This window comes from Lagenorhynchus albirostris, chromosome X (assembly GCF_949774975.1).
Source record: "Lagenorhynchus albirostris chromosome X, mLagAlb1.1, whole genome shotgun sequence".
Taxonomy (NCBI): Eukaryota; Metazoa; Chordata; class Mammalia; order Artiodactyla; family Delphinidae; genus Lagenorhynchus; species Lagenorhynchus albirostris.
Genome location: NC_083116.1, coordinates 15,778,059 through 15,797,960, shown reverse-complemented (window position 1 = coordinate 15,797,960; position 19,902 = coordinate 15,778,059).

Sequence of the window (19,902 nt, the reverse complement as noted above, 5' to 3'; positions counted from 1 at the left end):
TTTTTTAAAAACATGGTTACATAATTGGGAACCAAGATATTTATTTTTTATTATATATTTAAATTTTCATTAAAAATAATAAAATTAGTCCCTGAAATATGTACCTTTGAAATGAAAGTCATCTTTGAAAAACATTGACATTTTAGTTGAGTACATGTATGCTTGGGGAAAACGTAATTGCTTGTTTGGTTTCCAGGCAGCAAATTATGCTCAGAGACTGAGATTGTCTTTGACAATAATTTATTTAACACAGGTTCACTGCGGGAGTTAGAGTAATTTCACAACCCAGTGGCATACAGGATAATGTCTCTTAATAAGCCAATGAAGAAATGACATACTCCAAACCAATACTAGATTAATCATGGTTCCTGGCAAGGGGGAAATGAAAGGAATAAAGTCCAAATTTAGTTAAGTCCAAGTTTCTACAGTGGGTTCTCGAAAGAGTGCGCTTAGTTAGCTAACCACGAGCTGACGTTCAGCTGCCAGGACAAAACGTTGCTAGGGCACGTTGCTAGGGCAAGAAGACGCCATGTTGGCGGGCGGGGCACGTTGCTAGGGCAAGAGACGCCATGCTGGCGGGCGGGGCACGTTGCTAGGGAAGGAAGACGTCATGGTGGCGGCCAAAGCATCTCCTTAGGCCGCTGCAGGGTTTTCACCACTGCAGGCAGAGTTGCTTTGTCCAGGCAGTAGCTAGTCCCCACCCCCACCCACTCTCAACCCAAAGTCTTCAGAGAACTATTTAGATCAGCAAAGAGTCGTCTTGCCCAGACCGAACACTCTGGAGATGCTGTTCACACCTCTTGGTATTTAAAGCTTAAATGTTCCCCAGCCACAGTCGCTCCTCCTCGCGTTCTTATAGATAAGCCCCCAGCAGTGCCTGTCAATAGTTGAGCTAATGTGTGCTTATCGACAACCACAGATGTCAGTGATGACATCCTGACACAGCTTCCTCAGTGTGAACAACTTCACTCTTAGAGCAAAACAGCTTCATTCTTAGATCAGAACAAGTGGGTTTGAAATATCAAACGAACACACAATAATAATTCTCAAAACTCACAAAAAATACCACATCTTATGATAAATTAGCGAAACACAATTTCTTTCAAGATATTTGCTTTATTCACTTTCCTCTGCTTTCGTCTAATGGAGATTCACTGCCTGATGGATAGTAACAATAAAACAATGCAGCTGAGGGCTTCCCTGGTGGCGCAGTGGTTGAGAGTCCCCTGCCGATGCAGGGGACGCGGGTTCGTGCCCCGGTCCAGGAAGATCCCACATGCCGCGGAGCGGCTGGGCCCGTGAGCCATGGCCGCTGAGCCTGCCTGTCTGGAGCCTGTGCTCCGCAATGGGAGAGGCCACAACAGTGAGAGGCCCGCGTACAGCAAAAAAGAAAAAAAAAAAAAAAGGACAGTGGGACAGGGGTTGGAAGTGCGTGGAATAAGAGCTACCCTTTACTTTATAAAAGTATATACTATTCAAGTATTTTTATACTAAGCTTGTTTTATAATCAAAACCTAATTTTTAAGTCACTTTGTTTAGCTCTTATTTGAGCTAATAATACTAAATACAAGTCTTCATAAATGAGCACTATTACTGTTTCCTTTGAACAACATCAAATATCACCCTAACAATGTATATTTGTATATTTCTATAGAATTAAAAAATAATTGTACAGCACCACCCTATTAATTCTCACAGCAACCTAATTATATTGGAGCATGTATGTTATCTCTGTTTAAAATATCTTGCCTCCAATTACCTAGCTATAAAATATGAACCCGGAATCCATTTAGTACATAATTCATTAAAACATGTTTAAAATATTTTGCTGAATTTATGATTGTGAAAGTCTTGGCTAAAATAGAAAGTTTTGGCTAAAAAGAATACTCAGGGCTTCCCTGGTAGTGCAGTGGTTAAGAATCCGCCTGCCAATGCAGGGGACACGGGTTCAAGCCCTGGTCCGGGAAGATCCCACATGCCGTGGAGCAACAAAGCCCATGTACCACAACTACTGAGCCTGCACTCTAGAGCCCGCAAGCCGCAACGACTGAGCCCATATGCCACAACTACTGAAGCCCGTGCACCTAGGGCCCGTGCTCCGCAGCGAGAAGCCACTGCAATGAGAAGCCCACGCACCACAATGAAGAGTAGCCCCCGCTTGCCGCAACTAGAGAAAGCCAGTGCGCAGCAACAAAGACCCAACACAGCCAAAAATAAATAAATAAAATAAATAAATTTATTTTAAAAAAATGATTACTCAGAGGAGTAGCTTGAGGGAATTCCCTGGCTGTCCAGTGGTTAGGACTCAGTGCTTTCACTGCCCAGGGCCCGGGTTCGATCCCTGGTGGGGGAACTAAGATCCCACAAGCCGCACGGTGCGGCCAAAAAAAAAAGTTAAAAAAAAAAAGAGTACCTCGAGGTGCTAGATGTGGGTGTGGGTGGATATCAGTATATAAAAGTTAGCTTTAAATCAGCATCCAAACATTCTCTTTTCTATGAGCCTTTTCTTGGTTCGATTTCACCACATTTTTTTTACTTCTGTTGAATTGCACTCTCATTTCAAAAAATGAAACAATTTGAATAAACTCATGTTTGTTAAACAACTGTCCATCTTTGAAATAAAATTAAGCTGGCCTTAAATATGAACTCTACACAACCTTGAATCTCTCTCCCCTGTGAATATCAAGGAAACAGAGCCCTAAATTCAGTTTTTAAATTATTTTGCAATTTTCCAGGATGTTTAAATAATAAGGTACAGATAGCTGAGGATTAAGATACAAATTCAGGGCAAAGAAATGAAGATTAGAAAAGTAAGATTTGCTAGACAGGCTAGTGGGATGGATCTTTTGTGTTGCACAAATGATGCTTATGGGGATCTAAACTCACCGTTTTCATGGAGACCTTTGTGCCTGGCTGAAATCTATTATTTTTTTTATTAAGATGGCAACCACTTAGTTTGTGGGATCTCTGATGCATCTTGCTTTGCTTTCTCTTAAACTGTTTGTGAATGAAACCAGACATTAAACTGTGTTAATGCAGTGTCCTGACTTTGGGAGCTGTTCCTCCACTACATTTGTGATTTTTTAAAGCTCATCTATGGTTCATTTAGCCATGGTGCTGGGAGGAAGAAGCAGATGAGTAGGATGCCTGGAACTGCCTGCACGGTTGCCTGGGAAGGAGGGGAAAGTGACCTTTCATCTTTGTTTGCCAGACTGTAGTTTTCAAGTATTTAAAGACCATTTCTTTGCAGACAATATAGAAAGGGCAAAAATAAAAGTGAAAACTAAATGCATCTGTTTTTTAAATGCTTTCATTATTAATGTTGTTGTTATGATGATTTTAGCTTTATTTAATAATTCAGGCTGAGAGCTATGTGCAGAAAACAGTAATAATTTATTTCTGGCCCCATAGTTGTCAGTTCACTTTAGTCAGTAACTCAAATATTGATAAAGTAAAAGGCAAATAACCAAATTAAACAAAAAGCAGTTTTAAGGATGGATGTGCCACTTCCATGTGCCAGTTTTATAGAAGAACCATTGTAAACATTTAATAAGTGTTTTTAATAAAAAGTGGTGTGTTATAAATATATACTTTAGATTTTATGAAAGTTATGAATATCCATGGTTAAATAGCAATTTATAACTCAGTAAGAAGTCAACTAACTCGTGTCAGTATTTAATTTGATAATGCTTTGTTGTATGGTGTTTGCGGCTACCTTAAAGAAAACCAATTTTCTCTTCTACATTATCAGGTCAGAAGCAGAAAAAGCACCTTTCCGCTCTAGCTCTCCATCTGTTGTTTCAGTCTTGCGGACATGGTATGCAATTGTTTGCCTAGCAGACCATCAACATAAATGCAGGAAAGTCAGGTCCCACAGCAGCCTAACCACTTGTACTCAAATAGAGCTGTGAAAAAGAGAACCTTTAACACACCAAAGCAGATTCTTTATTTTTCAAAATCTATTTATTTATTTATTATTTATTTTGGCTGTGTTGGGTCTTCGTTGCTGCGCGCGGGCTTTCTCTAGTTGCTGTGAGCAGTGGCTACTCTTCGCTGTGGTGTGTGGGCTTCTCATTGTGGTGGCTTCTCTTGTTGCAGAGCACAGGCTCTAGGCGCGCAGGCTTCAGTAGTTGTGGCTCGCAGGCTCTAGAGTGCAGGCTCAGTAGTTGTGGCGCACGGGCCTAGTTGCTCCACGGCACGTGGGATCTTCCCGGCCCAGGGCTTGAACCCATGTCCCCTGCACTGGCAGGCGGATTCTTAACCACTGTGTCACCAGGGAAGCCCCAAAGCAGATTCTTGCTTTTGTCCATAAAAATGGAAATGTTTATAAGCAAATTTCTGTTGGTCAGAGCACAAAGCCAGATTTTTTGGTAGCTGATTTATTCCCTGACAATAACTCCCTATAGAAAATAGTATTTTATATACTCAAAGTAATTCTAGATCCCAATAGCCATAGGATAAAATTGGGGACCTTAAGACAAAGTTATATAGTCAATAATATAACTGTGTCACCTTCCTCAATAGCCAATGCCTACAAAATAAAATTACTCTTCTTTGCATGCCCAAATCATCACGGCATAACTACCTATCCCCCCTTATTTGCTGGAGTTCAGCCCACTCCAAGAGTTATCACTAAGTATTCCTGAGCATTGAACGTGGGACCTGCTCACCTGTGCTCTGGAACATTCTGCTCCATGGCTTGCCCTTGACTTCTATTGCTCCCAGGCCTCTGGCGCTGCTGATAACACAGAGAGGTGCTTGATCTTCTGGGAACAGCTGTTGTTCCTCCGCCGTGGATGGTAACTCATCCTGCAACTCCAGGCTGTGGGACGGGACCCTGCTCCATCCAGTTTCTCACAGCACAGATCACATGGAGCTGAGCGCTGTAAAGACCTCGTTGGAGGTGTAGGGAAGACCCCATGTAGAAAGCGGCTTATACCCACTCCCAGACATGGCTGTTCACTGATCAGCAGCCCGTTCCAAGCATCTCAGCAGCCTCGAGGTGGGGAGCCATGGCATGCTTCATTACCCCACCCCCGAACCCAGAACCTTTAGCCACAGAAAAAGGAGGAAATTCTTTCCCCAAGCATACAACTCCTTTTCTGCCTCTGAATGGAGCCGGGACATTCGTTTTTCTCAGAGGGAATCGCACGCCCATCTCTACAGAAAGGACTCTGGACCCTATGGCCTGAAGAAGACCATCACAGTACAAAGCATTTAGCCAACGTGTGGCCTATTCCCGACTTAAATTACCCCACAAAGGGCTCCTATGGTCCAATGCAGGGCATGCGGGATCAAACTCAGTCTAATTTCTAGCCAAAGGTTTTCCTTTAGTGACAAGTCAAGGGAAGATCAGGCCACTTATGCCCGCTGATTTGCTGAGAACTGTTCACAATATTTATAGACATCTTTCAAACCCAACAATGATCTCAGGCATAGGGCACTTTTTGTCTATATATGCCTCTGTGTAGGCATAATCTGTTTTAAAATGCACCCAATTTATATTACTAAACAGTTCAAATCCTGTCTGTAGTACCTTCTGGATTCATACCTGCCTACTATCTGAATGACTGACCAGGCTCACCAAAGCGATCCCACCCTAAAAAAGGAAGCCTTCTGTAAAACCAAATTCCATTTGGCAGTGTAAAATGCAGGAACTGCAATTTTTATAAATGCAGCATTCCAGCTTAAAAAATTCCAAGATCGCCTCCCCAACAGGCCCTGCATTCATGACAGAACCATTAAGTTATAATTATCTCAGAATATAAGTCAGTCATACCAGAAGAATGACTGCATGCTCCAAAGGTATCTAACTTGTTCCCCCAAAATGAATGAGCCATTTGGGAGTTCTGGGGAAAAATATATAGGGATAAAGAAGAAACAGTTATTTCTCAATTTGAAGTAGTCATTCCACAAACATTTAACTGACAGTCACTTTGTACTGGGGATTTTAATAGAATTAGGAGATACACATATTACAAATAAAATTTCTTTCTCTCCTCTAAGGACTCAAAATCTAGTGAAGGAGAAAGTCAGGTGAATAGTGCACAATTGGGTGATAAATATTAAAATGAAGTTATGAAGTAAAGCACCGTTACAGGGTGGGTCAGACATCGTCCTCTGAAGAATGCTGTCTGGGGACTTCCCTGGCGGTCCAGTGGTTAAGACTCTGTGCTTCCACTGCAGGGGACACGGGTTCCATCCCTGGTCAGGGAACTAAGATTCTGCAAGCCACACAGCACGGCCAGAAGAAAAAAAGAGTGCTGTCTGAAGTGAGTGCTAAAAGGTAAACGTTCTCCAGTTAGCACCATACTAACTTCATGGTACATTTGGTGTAGCCTAAAGAGAATGGATGGATATGGATAAGTTACAACTAAATATATACATATATCCATTGAATGCTTACTGAACTAGGGGCACAAATCACAATTTGTGCAAACATCTTTTCAATGAGGAATTTTTACAGCTCTTTTGTACATGGCTTTGATTAAGCAAATAATCTGAGTAGTGCTTTTATTCTCGCAGAAAGTGGCTTTTAATCAGATTGTCCTTTGTTGTATGTGAAAGGGAGATCTCTCTCAAACACCAGGTTGTTGAGTCTCCTGCCAGAGATTTGTATCAGGTTAACAGAATTCAGGCATCTGTTAAGGAAAGGGTTGATGTAAAGTATGATTGCTACTGCAAACATTGCCTCAATAGCCTCTCCTTTAATGGTACGTGGAGTACTAGAGCTTGAATATTTGTTTTTAAGTAGAAAAATTATCAAAAGTATAACTTCTAGAGTAAAATAATACAACTTGGCAAACTTAAGAAGATAAATTTGGAGACTTCCCTGGTGGCGCAGTGGTTAAGAATCCACCTGCCAATGCAGGGGACACGGGTTCGAGCCCTGTTCCAGGAAGATACCATATGCCACGGAGCAACTAAGCCCGTGCGCCACAACTACTGAGCTTGTGCTCTAGAGCCTGTGAGCCACAGCTACTGAGCCCACGTGCTACAACTACTGAAGCCCGCGCACCTAGAGCCCGTGCGTGCTCTGGAACAAAGAGAAGCCACCGCAATGAGAAGCCTACGCACCGCAAAGAAGAGTAGCCCCCCCTCGCCGCAACTAGAGAAAGCCCCAATGCAGCCAAAAGATAAATACATTAATTAATTTTAAAAAAAGAAGATAAATTTGTCTATAAACTTACTTTTATTGCAGAAAATGTAATTTTGTTGGGCAATAGTTAATTTTCGGATGTCTAAGTCAATTTGTATAGGTATACGTTTATACTGTCAGATCAAATATTTGATCAAGTTTTATGAAAAAAATGGCCTCTTAAAAATTTCGTGATATATTTCTAAAGAGCTTTAAATTAAATTAAATATTTTCTATTTTATTTGTTTTAAAAAAGCAAACAAATGGAAACTTCTATTTATAATAAGGAAGTTAGTTCACCCTCTTCCAGGCCATTTGTTTCACTTCATTCAATTTTAATCAAGGTTCTTTTTCTACTCACATCTATTTTACATAAGGCTCTTTTAAAAATTTTTTTACTATGCTTTTTATTAATCTCCGAGACAGTGAACTGAAAGTTCCTTAGTACCCACTCAGTAGTATGCTGGTTAATAGTTGCCAACTGGCTCTCAAAAAATATATATAAATAAATTAAAGTCCTGATTTGTAATGTTTGCCAATTTCCATCGTGTAAATACTGTCATTATGGTCAATTTCAACCCACCAACATCATGTCACTAACATACAATCAGCTCTTGGCAGTTGTGAGGCAATGTACTCTCAGGAACTAGTGTCAACCACCTCCAGCACACTGCAAGACCCACTCTCTCACTTCCCAGAGTAATATTGATGACACTCACAAATATACTGACTTTTGCAAGACAATCCGGGTACAGGGTAATCATCATCTATCTATAGGTGTGTATATTATTATTGGTAAGAGATAATCTGGCTTTATGATAGCAATTCTGACCTATTGCCGATTTATGGGACAAGAAACAGAAAGTTTTCTTCGTTTGTTCACTTAAGGATTGTTCAGCCTGCACAGAAGGATGCCTGCAGATGAAAAGGGAAAAAATATTTTTTCAAAAGGCTAGTTATTTTTAAGTACACTCTGCTCTTTAAATTAAGACTAATTTCTTCTTGTAACAATTGATTGAAAAAGCAAACCTAAATGGTTATAAAGTTATTGAAAAGCACCATCTTTCTTTTTAAAAACGTAAGTGATTGAATCTTCGAAAAATTAAAATTAGAACTACCAAATGATCCAGGAATTCCACTTCTGGGTATATATCCAAAGAACTGAAAGCAGGGTCTCAACAAGATATTTGCATACCCATGTTCACAGCAGCATTATTCACAATAGCCAAGAAGAGGAAGCAACCCAAATGTCCATCAATGGATGAATGGATAAAACAAAATGTGATATATCCACACAATGGAATATTATTCAGCCTTTAAAAAGGAAGGAAATCCTGTCACATGCTGCAACATGGATGAAACTTGAGGACATTATGCTAAGTGAAATAAGCCAGTCACAAAAAGACAAATAGTGTATGATTCCACTTATATGGAGTATTCAAAGTAGCCAAATTCATAGGAACAGAAAGTAAAATGGTGGTTACCATGGGCTGGGGGGAGGGACAAATGGAGAATTGTTGAATGGGTACAGAGTTTCAGTTTTGCAAGGTAAAAATTCTGCAGATATAGGGCATAACAATGTGAATATACTTAATACTAGTAAATTGTACACTTAAAAATAGTTAAGAGGGCAAAACAAGTTTTTTTTACCACAATTAAAACAAAAACTTAAGTGATTGAAATGTTATGATTTGCAGTGTTCTATCTCTTTTTCTAATCCACCTGTCTTCAGGAAGACAAGGTACCAAGTTCATGGAGAGAATGTGGTCTCTGGAAATTTGGGTTGGACACAATGTGGTTGTCCTATGCCTGAGTTGTGTGGAGCTGTGGACCTGTAGGGCTTATACAGAGAGGAAGAAATTTCCAGAAATGGGATAGGACTGAAATAGGAGGGGTCAGAAGACAGTGAATGCTCAAAGTGAAAAGATGGCAGAACTTGAAATAATTCTCCTGTAGGCACTAGGACATTTCACATGATTTATACCACTGTACCAGGAATATGTGAATTATCCCACACAAAATGAGTGTAATTCAAACTCATTCGAACTCTGGTCTTGATTTTTTTGACCAGTAAATTTATTTCGATTATAAATAGGTCAGTGTTAACTAACAACTTTTGGGTTTCATTTTACATGATTTTGAAAAATGTATTTCCTGCCACATATTTTACAGTACATTTCAAAATACCATTATTCATAATTTAATTTATACACTAGAATACATTCATACATTTATTCATTCATTTTTTAACCCATCCACCTCTGTGTTAAGCCCTATGATTAATAACAAGGTAAGTAAAGTCTTCAATTAACTTTGTTTATTAGAAGAGACAGATATATACACAAATCATTATTAAACATAGACAAATAAGTGTTTTAAGAAAGTTTTAGGGAATATCATGGAAAACTGAATGTTTTTTGGGGGGGGCAAATTATACTCAGAGACTGAGATTGTCTTCGCCAATAATTTATTTAACACAGGTTCACCGCGGGAATTATAATAATTTCACAAGCCAATAGCATAAAGGATAATATCTCTTAATAAGCCAATGAAGAAATAACATACTCCAAACCAATACTAGGTTAAGCACACTATGGTTCCAGGCAAGGGGGAGATGAAAGGAATAAAGTCCAAATTTAGTTGAGCTGCACCTTTCTACAAGTTGGTTTTCTACAAGTGGGCTTAGGCAACAAGGGCTGACATTCAGCTGCCCCAGCAAAGCAAAAGTCCCCCGTTGCTAGGGCACGTTGCTAGGGAGGGAAGTAGCCATGTTGACGGGCAAGATGGTCTCCTTCAAGGGGCTGCTCGGTTTTCACCACAGCAGGTAAAGAGTCCCTCCCCTCCCCGCTCCCCGCAAGGTCTTCAGAGAGCTATTTAGATCAGCAAAGAGTCGCCTCGCCCAGACCAAACACTCTGGAGATGCTGTTCACACCTCTTGGTATTTAAAGCTTAAATGTCCGCCAGTCATAGTCGCTCCTTCACATGCTCTTATCGATAAGCCCCCAGCAGTGCTAAAGCTGAACTACTGAATGCTTATGGTCAACCACAGATATCAATAATGACACACTTCCTCAATGTAAACAGCTTCATTCTTAGATCAAAACAAGTGGGTTTGAAATCATATTACTCAATACACAACACTGGAGAAGGAAGCTCTTAATTCCAAAAAAGTTTATTAAGGAAACCAGGAAAGTGAAGGGAGTTGAAGTATAGGTATAAAATTCAGAAATCGAAACAAAGTGTATTCTACACTAAGGGAATACGGTGACTAGAGTACTGGAACTGTGAGAAAGTGTGCCATGTACAGGGAATCAGTTGTCTGCCTGCACCTGAGAAGCCTGCCCAGTGATAGAAACACTGAGTTTAAGGTAATGGATTAAGTTTTGGACAGATTTAAGGTGTTTGGGAGACATCAGTGAGACAATATCTACCAAACAGTTAAACAAAGGTATTGTTTATAGAGGGCTTATTATGTGTTGGGTTGGACACTCTGCTAAGTCCGTGACATGCATTACATTGCTTAATACTTACAATAGCTTTATAAGGCTTGTTTTGTTATCATCCCTCTATTATAGATCAAGAAAAAAAGCCTTAGAAAATTTAAGTAACTTCCTCTGAGCCACACAACTTGCTAGTAACTGAGCCAAGGTTTATACCTGAACACTCTTATCTTATAGCCCACCCTATTAGCCACTGCCCTATATTAGTTCCCTAACGTGTAGATTTGGAGTTTGGGAGAGAATCGAGGCTAACAAAGTAGATTTGTAAGTTTATTCCACAAGTCTGTATTAAACTCTTGCCAATGTCCAAGCACAGTGCTCTGAGTTGCAAGCATGCGAACACCATTAGTATGACCCTAGAAGTGGGAATTAAAATAATGGACTGAATCAATGAGTGTGAGCAATAGGAAGAGAAGAGGATAAAGGTTGGGCAGCACTCAAGAAGAGGGAAAATAGACAATCGTCCCTCCGTAACCGCAGCTTCCGAATTTGCAGTTACAGAGCGCCGACTGCACTAGACCATTTTATATAAGGGACTTGAGTTTCGGTGGATTTTGTTCTCTGCAGGGCTCCTGGAACCAATCTCCCTCGGATACTGAGGGTTGACTGTATAGTTATCGAAGTAAATAAGCTGAAAAACTTTTGATAATTACACGGAGTATTCATTTTTCCTACAACTATTACATGTGAACTAAGAATTGACTTCACCCTTGTAAGTTGTGTGCTGGGCCTTCAGCCTTTTGACTAGCTTTATTATTTATTAAAAATAATTTTGTTTTTTTAGGATCAATTTTGGGGTACCAGACAATCACAAAATTTTTAATTTGTCTTTCTGTCTGCTGTTCTGATTGGGTGATTTTGATTATTCTGTCTTTGAGATCACTTATTTGTTCTTCTGTGTCATTTAGTTGGCTGTTTATTGCTTCTAGATTGCTTTTTATCTCAGAAATTGAATTATCTATTTTTGATTTGGGCATCTTCATAGTTTCTAGCTCCTTGTTAGAATGATCTGCATTTGTATCGATAATCTTCTTAATTCAGTTAGCATTTTTATTGCCTCTTTTTTTTTAACTCAATGTCTGGTAGACTGGTGATCTCTGTTTCATTATTTAGTTTTTCAGGGGTTTTCTCTTGCTCTTTAATTGGGAGTAGTTCCTCTGCCTTTTTATTTTACTTAACTTTCTCCGTGTCTATGAATTTAGGAGAAACATTTATGTATTGTGGTTGCGAAAGGGTGTTTTTATGTGGGAGCATCCTTGTGTAGGCTGCATGTGTCCAGTGTATTTAGTGCAAGGGCTGTTTTTGATGTGGATGCCAACCATGCCTTTCCTCAGTGTGTGCTGGCTGCTACCACCTTGATAGGGGATGTGGTTAGTGTTGGGGGATCTAAAGCCTGTGCAGGGTATGAGGTGGCACTTCCTCTCTGCTCCATGGCTGTTGTCACCCAGTTAGGGGCCAGGTCTGCTCCCCAGTTGCTGGAGCAGAAGACCTGAGGGTTGGGCTCTAGCAGGCTCTGTTTCCTTTGAGTGCATGTTTTGCCCCAAAGGAGGGGAGTGTTGAAGTAAGTGAGGCTCATGTGCTCACAGAGGGCGGTGTGTTGCCTGTGTAGGCATCTGCAGCTCTGCCCAGATGCAGCCCAAGGTTGCATCCTTTCTCCTGTTGCGGTTGTCTCAGATCTAGTGCAAGGCTGTGATGTGGAGTGGGTGGGGCTGGACTGTTTGCTAGGCTGGGGCTGGGGGTCGGGGCATTGTGGGTGCAGATTTGAAGTGGTTGTGCTGCCATCAGAGATCTGAGCTTCTGATTAAGCTAGTGCCAACACTGGCTGACGCCACCCCACCTGGACAACACTCTAGGCCTCAGGGCTGTATCTGCATAGCTAGACATAGTCTTTTCCCAGGGCCCAGCTGGCCCAGAACCTGCACCAAGCTGCGGTGTGTAGTGAGCAGGACTGGGGTGTTTGCCCCCTTGGAATGGGGAAGTGCAGCGTGGTGGCAGCTGACAGTGCATGGCTTTCTCTGTCCTGTTTGTTGGTAAGTTAGTACCCCACACCCTTTGCAAGTGGAATCTTGGCTTCTCCAGCCCTTCTATCTGTCCCAGTGGTTCTCCCAGCAGTGAAGGCAGCTTGTCTGCTCAGCACAGGACCCCAGGCCTGGGATGTCTGGTCTGTGGCTCAACCCACTTGCTCCCCAGGGTGAGGTTCTGGACCTTCTCTTCCTTGCAGATCCCTCCCAGGGGCAGAGATCCTGACCCTATGCCTTTTTTCCATCCTACCCTGTTACATGGAAATATTTTTTGCAGCTTTTGTTGTATAAGAGTTCTTCTGCCAGTTTCGAGTTAGTTTTCTGTGAGAAGTATTCCACATGTAGATGTATTTTTTATGTGTTTGTGGGGGGAAGTGAGCTCCATGTCCTCCTACTCTGCCATCTTGATCTGACCCTCCTAGGTCCTCAATTTTTATCCTTTTTTTCTTTTAGCAATTTTCCATCACTATTAAAGGACTTTTAAATGTCTTTGTAGTAATCCTCCAAGTGGATGCATTGATACTTCTTGAATCAATCTCTTTTATATGGATCTTCAGGTTGTTTTCAATTCATTGCTTGTGTAAATAACCCCAGTCAATCTCATAGTGTATGTTCTCATAGCGCTCTGTACTTTTCCTCCATGGCACTTTCCATAATTTTCTGTTTCATGTGTATCTTTCCACTACACGGTAAGCTCCATGAGGGCAAGGACCATACCTGCCTGATTCCTCATGGTGCCCTCAGCATGTAACATAGTGCCTAGGGTATAGCAGACTCTCAATAAATATTTGTTGAATAAACAGATAAATGAATGAATGAATGAAAGTCATGTCGTTTTAGTCAGCTTGGGCTGCCATAACAAAGTATCATAGACCAGGTGGCTTAAACGACAGAAATTAATATTCCCTCAGTTCTGGAGGCTAAAAGTTTAAGATCAAGGTGCCAGTATGGTTGATTTCTGATGAGAACTGTCTTCCTGGCTTGTTGACAGGTGCGTTCTGGCTGTGTCTTTACGTGGTGGGGAAAGAGAAAGAGGACAAGCTGTCCGGTATCTCTTCTTACAAGGGTACTAATCCCATCATGAAGGTCCCACCCTCATGACCTCATATAAACTTAATAATCTTTCAAATAGTATCACATGAGGGTTAGAAATTCAACATATGAATTTGGAGGAAACACAGTTTTGGGGGAAAATAGTCCATAGCACATATATAGGTTTATGTTTTCCAGTAAACTCCCAGAAAAGGAAATTATGGGTCAAAGATATAAAAATTGTATGGTTCTCTTTATATTACCTAGTTTATTTCCAAAAGGATTATTCAAATTTACATTCCCACCAATAATGTATGAGAATTATGTTATATACCACACCCTTATCACCACTGGGTACTAGGTATTCTTTTTTGGTTGGTGATGGTGGTATATATTTTTTAATTGTGTTAATTAGATAGGTAAAAAGAGTATCTCATTACTGTTTGAATTTGAATTTCCTTTGTACCAGAGAGCCTGAACATTTTTCCATGTCTGTAAACTAGTTGTGGTTCCCATGTTGTAAATTGCCTGTTCATGTCCTCTGTTTATCTAATCGATTCCTAGGAGTTTCTTACACAGGAAAGATGTCAGCCTTTTGTCTGCTGTATTTGTGAATATTTTCACCAGCTTGATGTATGCCCTGAGATTTTGGATATTTTTTGACAGAATAATATTTCTCATTTTAATGTAATCATGATGGTCAATATATTCCTTTATTCAAAAATCCTTTTCCTTGGCTAGGGGTCCAACATGTGAATTGCAGTTCCCAGTTAAATAATAATGAAGATCGTGAGTTCAGATTAACTGAGTCTACAGACCCCCACCTAACCTGTCCCAGAGCCCCAGTTTCAACTTCCTTTTTAGCCCTGTTCCCTGAAAGTCCATGCAACAGGGACCATTCACAACTCTTAGCCTGCAAGAGGCTAACTACTGGATTTTAGATGACGATTACCCTTCAGTATCGCTGTTGAAAATTGTAAACACACTAAAAGACAAGAATGCAACGTGAATATGATGATCAAATTCTTTAAATGGAAATATTTGATGACTTGGTAGAAATCTGACACCACTACCACTATGCCTCTCTTGTGTGGCGGCCAGCATGGTACCTGAAGAAGAAAAATGAGGCTAATACAAATTCTTTGGGCCCAATTCTGAATTACTCCCACAGACAAGTTGCCCGATAGCGTTGGCCACAAACGGGGAATTGAGTTTGTGACAACCCAGCAGAGTTTGGAGTTTTAACAGCTGGTAGGCAACAATTTTTAAATACATTTACAAAAATGTCTTAAAAACTCAACAAAGAAGAAGGTTCTCCTCTCACCTCAAACAAAATATTAGCAACAGACATATAAAATGACTTATACAATCCCCTCCATGGATTGCAGTGGCCACCTTCCTGGGTTCAAAGTTCTCTTGGGATGGAAAAACAAAAGTCATTAGTTCTGGAAAGGAAATGGATGTTCAACAGATTCTGCGGCTGGACAGAAGAAACTGCACTGGCTGTTGCATTCCAAGAGACATCAACAAAAAGTCCCACGTCTGCGGCACAGAGTACTATATAGGTGGGTGGTAGGGGGATCCTGTTGGGCAGAGCCTGAGTGCTGGGTGCCCTTAAGCACAGTGTCTGGGAATCCAGGCTGATTTGGAAAATGCTGATTTATGAAGAGCCCATATCCAGTAGCTTCTGAAGCAAGGGCATTTTCCTTCCTCCAGCTGCAATGCTCCTTTGCTGGAGGCCATGTTGTGCCGTCAAAGAGGCAAGAGCGGAGCGCTGAGTGTCTCTTTCGGGGGCAGGATCATGTTGGGGTGCAGTTTTTCCAGCAGCTCTCCCATTTCACTAAAGTCTCCCCGAAACAAATCTGGACTGGGACAATATACAGTCGTCCTTCTGTATCTGCGTGGAGTTGGTTCCTGGAGCCTCACACCCTCCCCCATGCCAAAATCCATGGATGCTCTAGTGTGCTATGTAAAATGGCTAGTACAGTGAATACAATCAGCCCTCCGTATGTGCAGATGCAGAACCAGCAGGTATGGGGGCCAATGGTAGTGAATTTGAAGGATTATGGGGTTAATCAAGGGGCAAATATGACCACGAGGAAGTAGTACAAGAGTTTCATTTGGGCAATGCTATGACAGATTTGCATGTAAGGGCAAGTCCTTTACGGCATGAGACCTTCCAGAGGCTAAGGGGTGAATGGCGGGAGGGGAGGATGAGGTGCAGCTACTGTGGAAAACAGTTCCCTAGTTCCTCAAAAAGTAAACATAAAATTACCATATGATCCAGCAATTCCTCTCCAAGGCATATACTCGAAAGAATTGAAAACAGATGTCCAAACAAATACGTGTACCCAATGTTCATAGCAGCATTATTCACAGTAATCAAAAAGTTGAAACAACACAAATGTCCTTCAATGGATGAACGGGTAAACAAAATGTGATCTATCCATACAATGGAATATTATTCAGCCATAACAGGAAATGAAGTACTGATCTATGCTAGAACATGGATGATTTTTAAAAACATTATGCTAAATGAAAGAAGCCAGACACAAAGGCCACATACTAGGTGAGTTCATTCACATGAAATTTCCAGAACAGGCAAATCCAGAGACAGGAAGCAGATTAGTGGTTGCCAGGGGATGACAGGGGGAAGTGGGGACGAGTTGTGACTGCTTAGTGGGTATGGGGTTTCCCATTTAGGGTAAGAAAAAGTTCTGGAATTAGTGGTGATGGTTACACAACTTTGTGAATGTACTTGATGCCACTGAACTCTACACTTTACAATGGTAAATTTTATGTAAAGGGAAACTTTCTCTGCTCACAATACTTCTGGCACCAAATGTGTAGGTTTTCTACACCAAGCAGTTCTGCAGTTCTTCGTGGACACCAACTGGTTGCCCTACAATTTAATTCAATCTTGACACTAACTACCCAGAGTTAGCACAGATCCCACAGATTAAGGGCTCAGTCCCATAAGACTGCCCCCACTTCAGATGCCAATCACAAGTAATGAGTTCCCAGGTTCCCTACACTTCTTTACAGTTTGGCTGTAATCAGGGGTTCCCATGATCTCCTCCTCGGGTTTGACAATTTGCTGTAACAGGTCATAGAATTCAGGGAAACACTACTTACACTTACCAGCTTATTATAAAGGATATTATAAAGGATACAAGGGAACAGCCAGGTGAAGAAGTATTCAGGGAGAGGTCTGCAAGGGTCTCGAGCACAGGAGTTTGTGTCCCTGTGGAGTTTGTGGTGTGCCATCCTTCCAACACATGGACAGGTTCTTCTCCCCTTAGGGCTGAAAGCACTAAGCTTTTAATCATTACTTGGTCCTTCTGGGGACAAGCCCCCATCCTGAAACTACCCAGGAGCCCACCAAGGGTCACCTCATTAGAATGAAAGACACTCCTATTACCCCAGAAAGGGATTTAGGAACTCTGAATAAGATGCTTCTAGCACCCCTATCATCCAGGACATTATAAGAGTTTTGGGAGCTCAGTGTCAGGAACCACGGTCAAAGACCAAGTATATCTTTCTTATTACGTCATATATGATACATCTATTTTACTACAATAAAAAAAATCAGCAAAGGGTCTGAATAGACATTTTTCCAAAGGTGGCCAACAAGCACATGACAACATGTTCAACATCATTAGTCACTAGGGAAATAAAAATCAATACCATAATGAGGTGCCACCTCACATCCACTAGGATGTTTATAATAAAAAACACAGGCAGAACAAGTGCTGGCAGGATATGGGGGAAACTATAACCCTCTTACATTGTTGGTGGGATTATTAAATGGTGCATCCGCTTTGGCAAACCCTTTCGCTGTTCCTTAGAAAGTTAAACATAGAGTTACCATATGGCCTAACAATTCCACTGCTAGGTATATACCCAAGAGAAATGAAAACGTATGTCCACACAAAACTTTGTACATGAATGTTCCTAACAGTATTATTCATAACAGCCCCAAAGTGGAAACAACCCAAATATCCTTCAACTGATAAATGGATAAACAAAATTTGTCCTAGCTGTACAATGGAATATTATTTAGCCATGAAAAATGAAATACCGATACAGGTTACAAAAAGATGAACCTTGAAAACTTTACGCTAAGTGAAATAAGCCAGTTATGAACAGCCACATACTGTATGATTTCATTTATATGAAACGTCCAGCATAAGCAAATCCACAAAAATAGAAAGTACATTAGTGGTTGCCAGGGCCTAGGAGAAGGGGGTGATGGAGTTTGACTGCTAAGGGGTACAGGGTTTCTTTTTGGGGTGAGGGAAATTTTCTAAAATTAGATAGTGGTGCTGGTTGCACAACTTTGTAAATACACTAAAAACTATTGAATTGCACATTTTAAAAGGATGAATTCTATGCTATATGAATTACATCTCAATGAAACTGTTATTTAAAAACAGAAACACTAGCTTGTTTATAAGCATTTCCTAATCTGATTTTTTCTGAAGCCAAATATCTGGATGGGAAAAAAAAGATCAATGCCCACCATATGTAAAACATGGCAGCAGATGACACAATTTTTGCTTCAACCATCAAGCCATCCTCCTCACGTATCATTTTCTTTCTGTCTAGGGAACTTTCTTTAGCCATTCTTTAAGGGTAGGTCTGCTGATGAAAAATTCTCTTAATTTCCTTTCATCTGAGAATGTCCTTATTTCCCTTTCACTTCTGAAGGAGGTTTTCACAAATATAGAATTTGTGTATGTGTGTATGGGTGGTAAACTGAACCAGCGATTAGTTCCGCTCTGTACCACCTCTTTCAGTGTCCTTGACGCTTCAGGTTTGCCTTTTTCTCCTTGACCATGTAGGTAGGACAATTGCCCAATCAGTGTATACGAATCTGTTGGGTTTCTTAAACAGTCACATGGATGCCATAGAGATGTTCAAATGTGATGGTGAACAGGCACTTTGAGAAAGCCTTAATACTCAGGCCAGCCCTCCTTGTGAAACTGGGATGGGGTCGTGGTGACTCTACCTCTTGCAGACAGTTTTTTAAAAGTTACAACTATAAGGAAACATGAGCATTTTTTCCACTTCATTAAATAGTCTTGAAAACATGATCAAGTTTGGGTTGGACTTGGCTTACAATAAAGATGAGATGAAACCATGAAAGGGCTTTTAAACACACCAGCAAGAAATGCCATGAACGAGGGCAAATGAAAACCTGAGAGATTCTGTGCAGTATCCAGGACAAACAATGGATTAAGAGAAGTGCTTAGAAATCACTGTAGGGTATGAAGGACTTCAGTACATGCCACCCCAAAATATGCCACTTTGGTTATACTGATTATCTTTAGCTGAAGTCATCTGGAAAAACAGCTTTCTCTGAAATCCCCTTATCTGCTTAAAGACAGAGCTTCTAAAAGGAACTCTGTCATAAATCCCCTCCTTGGAAGTTTCATCAACCAGGGAGGATTGACTCTTACCACAGGAGAAGAACTAGATGTCAACACCACACCCAGAAAAACTCTGTCTCAAACTGTGAAATCTCCTATCTATGCTTCTAAGATGTCATCCAACGTTCTACAAATCATTTACTCTTCCCTAGATTGCCTACATCTTACCTCCCCTTCCCCTGTTAAGGTGGCATATAAGATCTCAAATCTCACTGCCTGTCTGGGTATTCTTTATTTTCTTATGACGCCATCGCCCAAATAACATTAAAAATTAATAAATATGTATACCTTTTCTCCTGTTACTCTGCCTGTTGTCGGTTTTTTTCATTGACCTAGGAAGTGTATATATTGACATATTGAATCTAGGAGGGTAGAGGGAAAGTCTTTCCTCCCCTACAGGTAAAAGGGAAGGACAATGGGGCAATTCATGAATAAAGAAATACACAACACCAGCAAATATACCAGAAAGGGGAAAAAATGTGCATGTGGGCTTGGTGAAACTCTATAGTGCAGAGTTACCAGAAAAATGTGAATTAAAGAAAAGTACAGAGTGGGACTTCCCTGGTGGCACAGTGGATAAGACTCCGCACTCCCAATGCAGGGGGTCCAGGTTCCATCCCTGGTCGGCGAACTAGATCCCACATTCATGCCAAAACTAAGAATTTGCATGCCGCAACTAAGAATTTGCATGCCACAACTAAGGAGCCCGCCTGCTGCAACTAAGACCCGGCACAACCAAATAAATAAATACTTTTAAGAAAAAGTACAGTGGGTTGGCT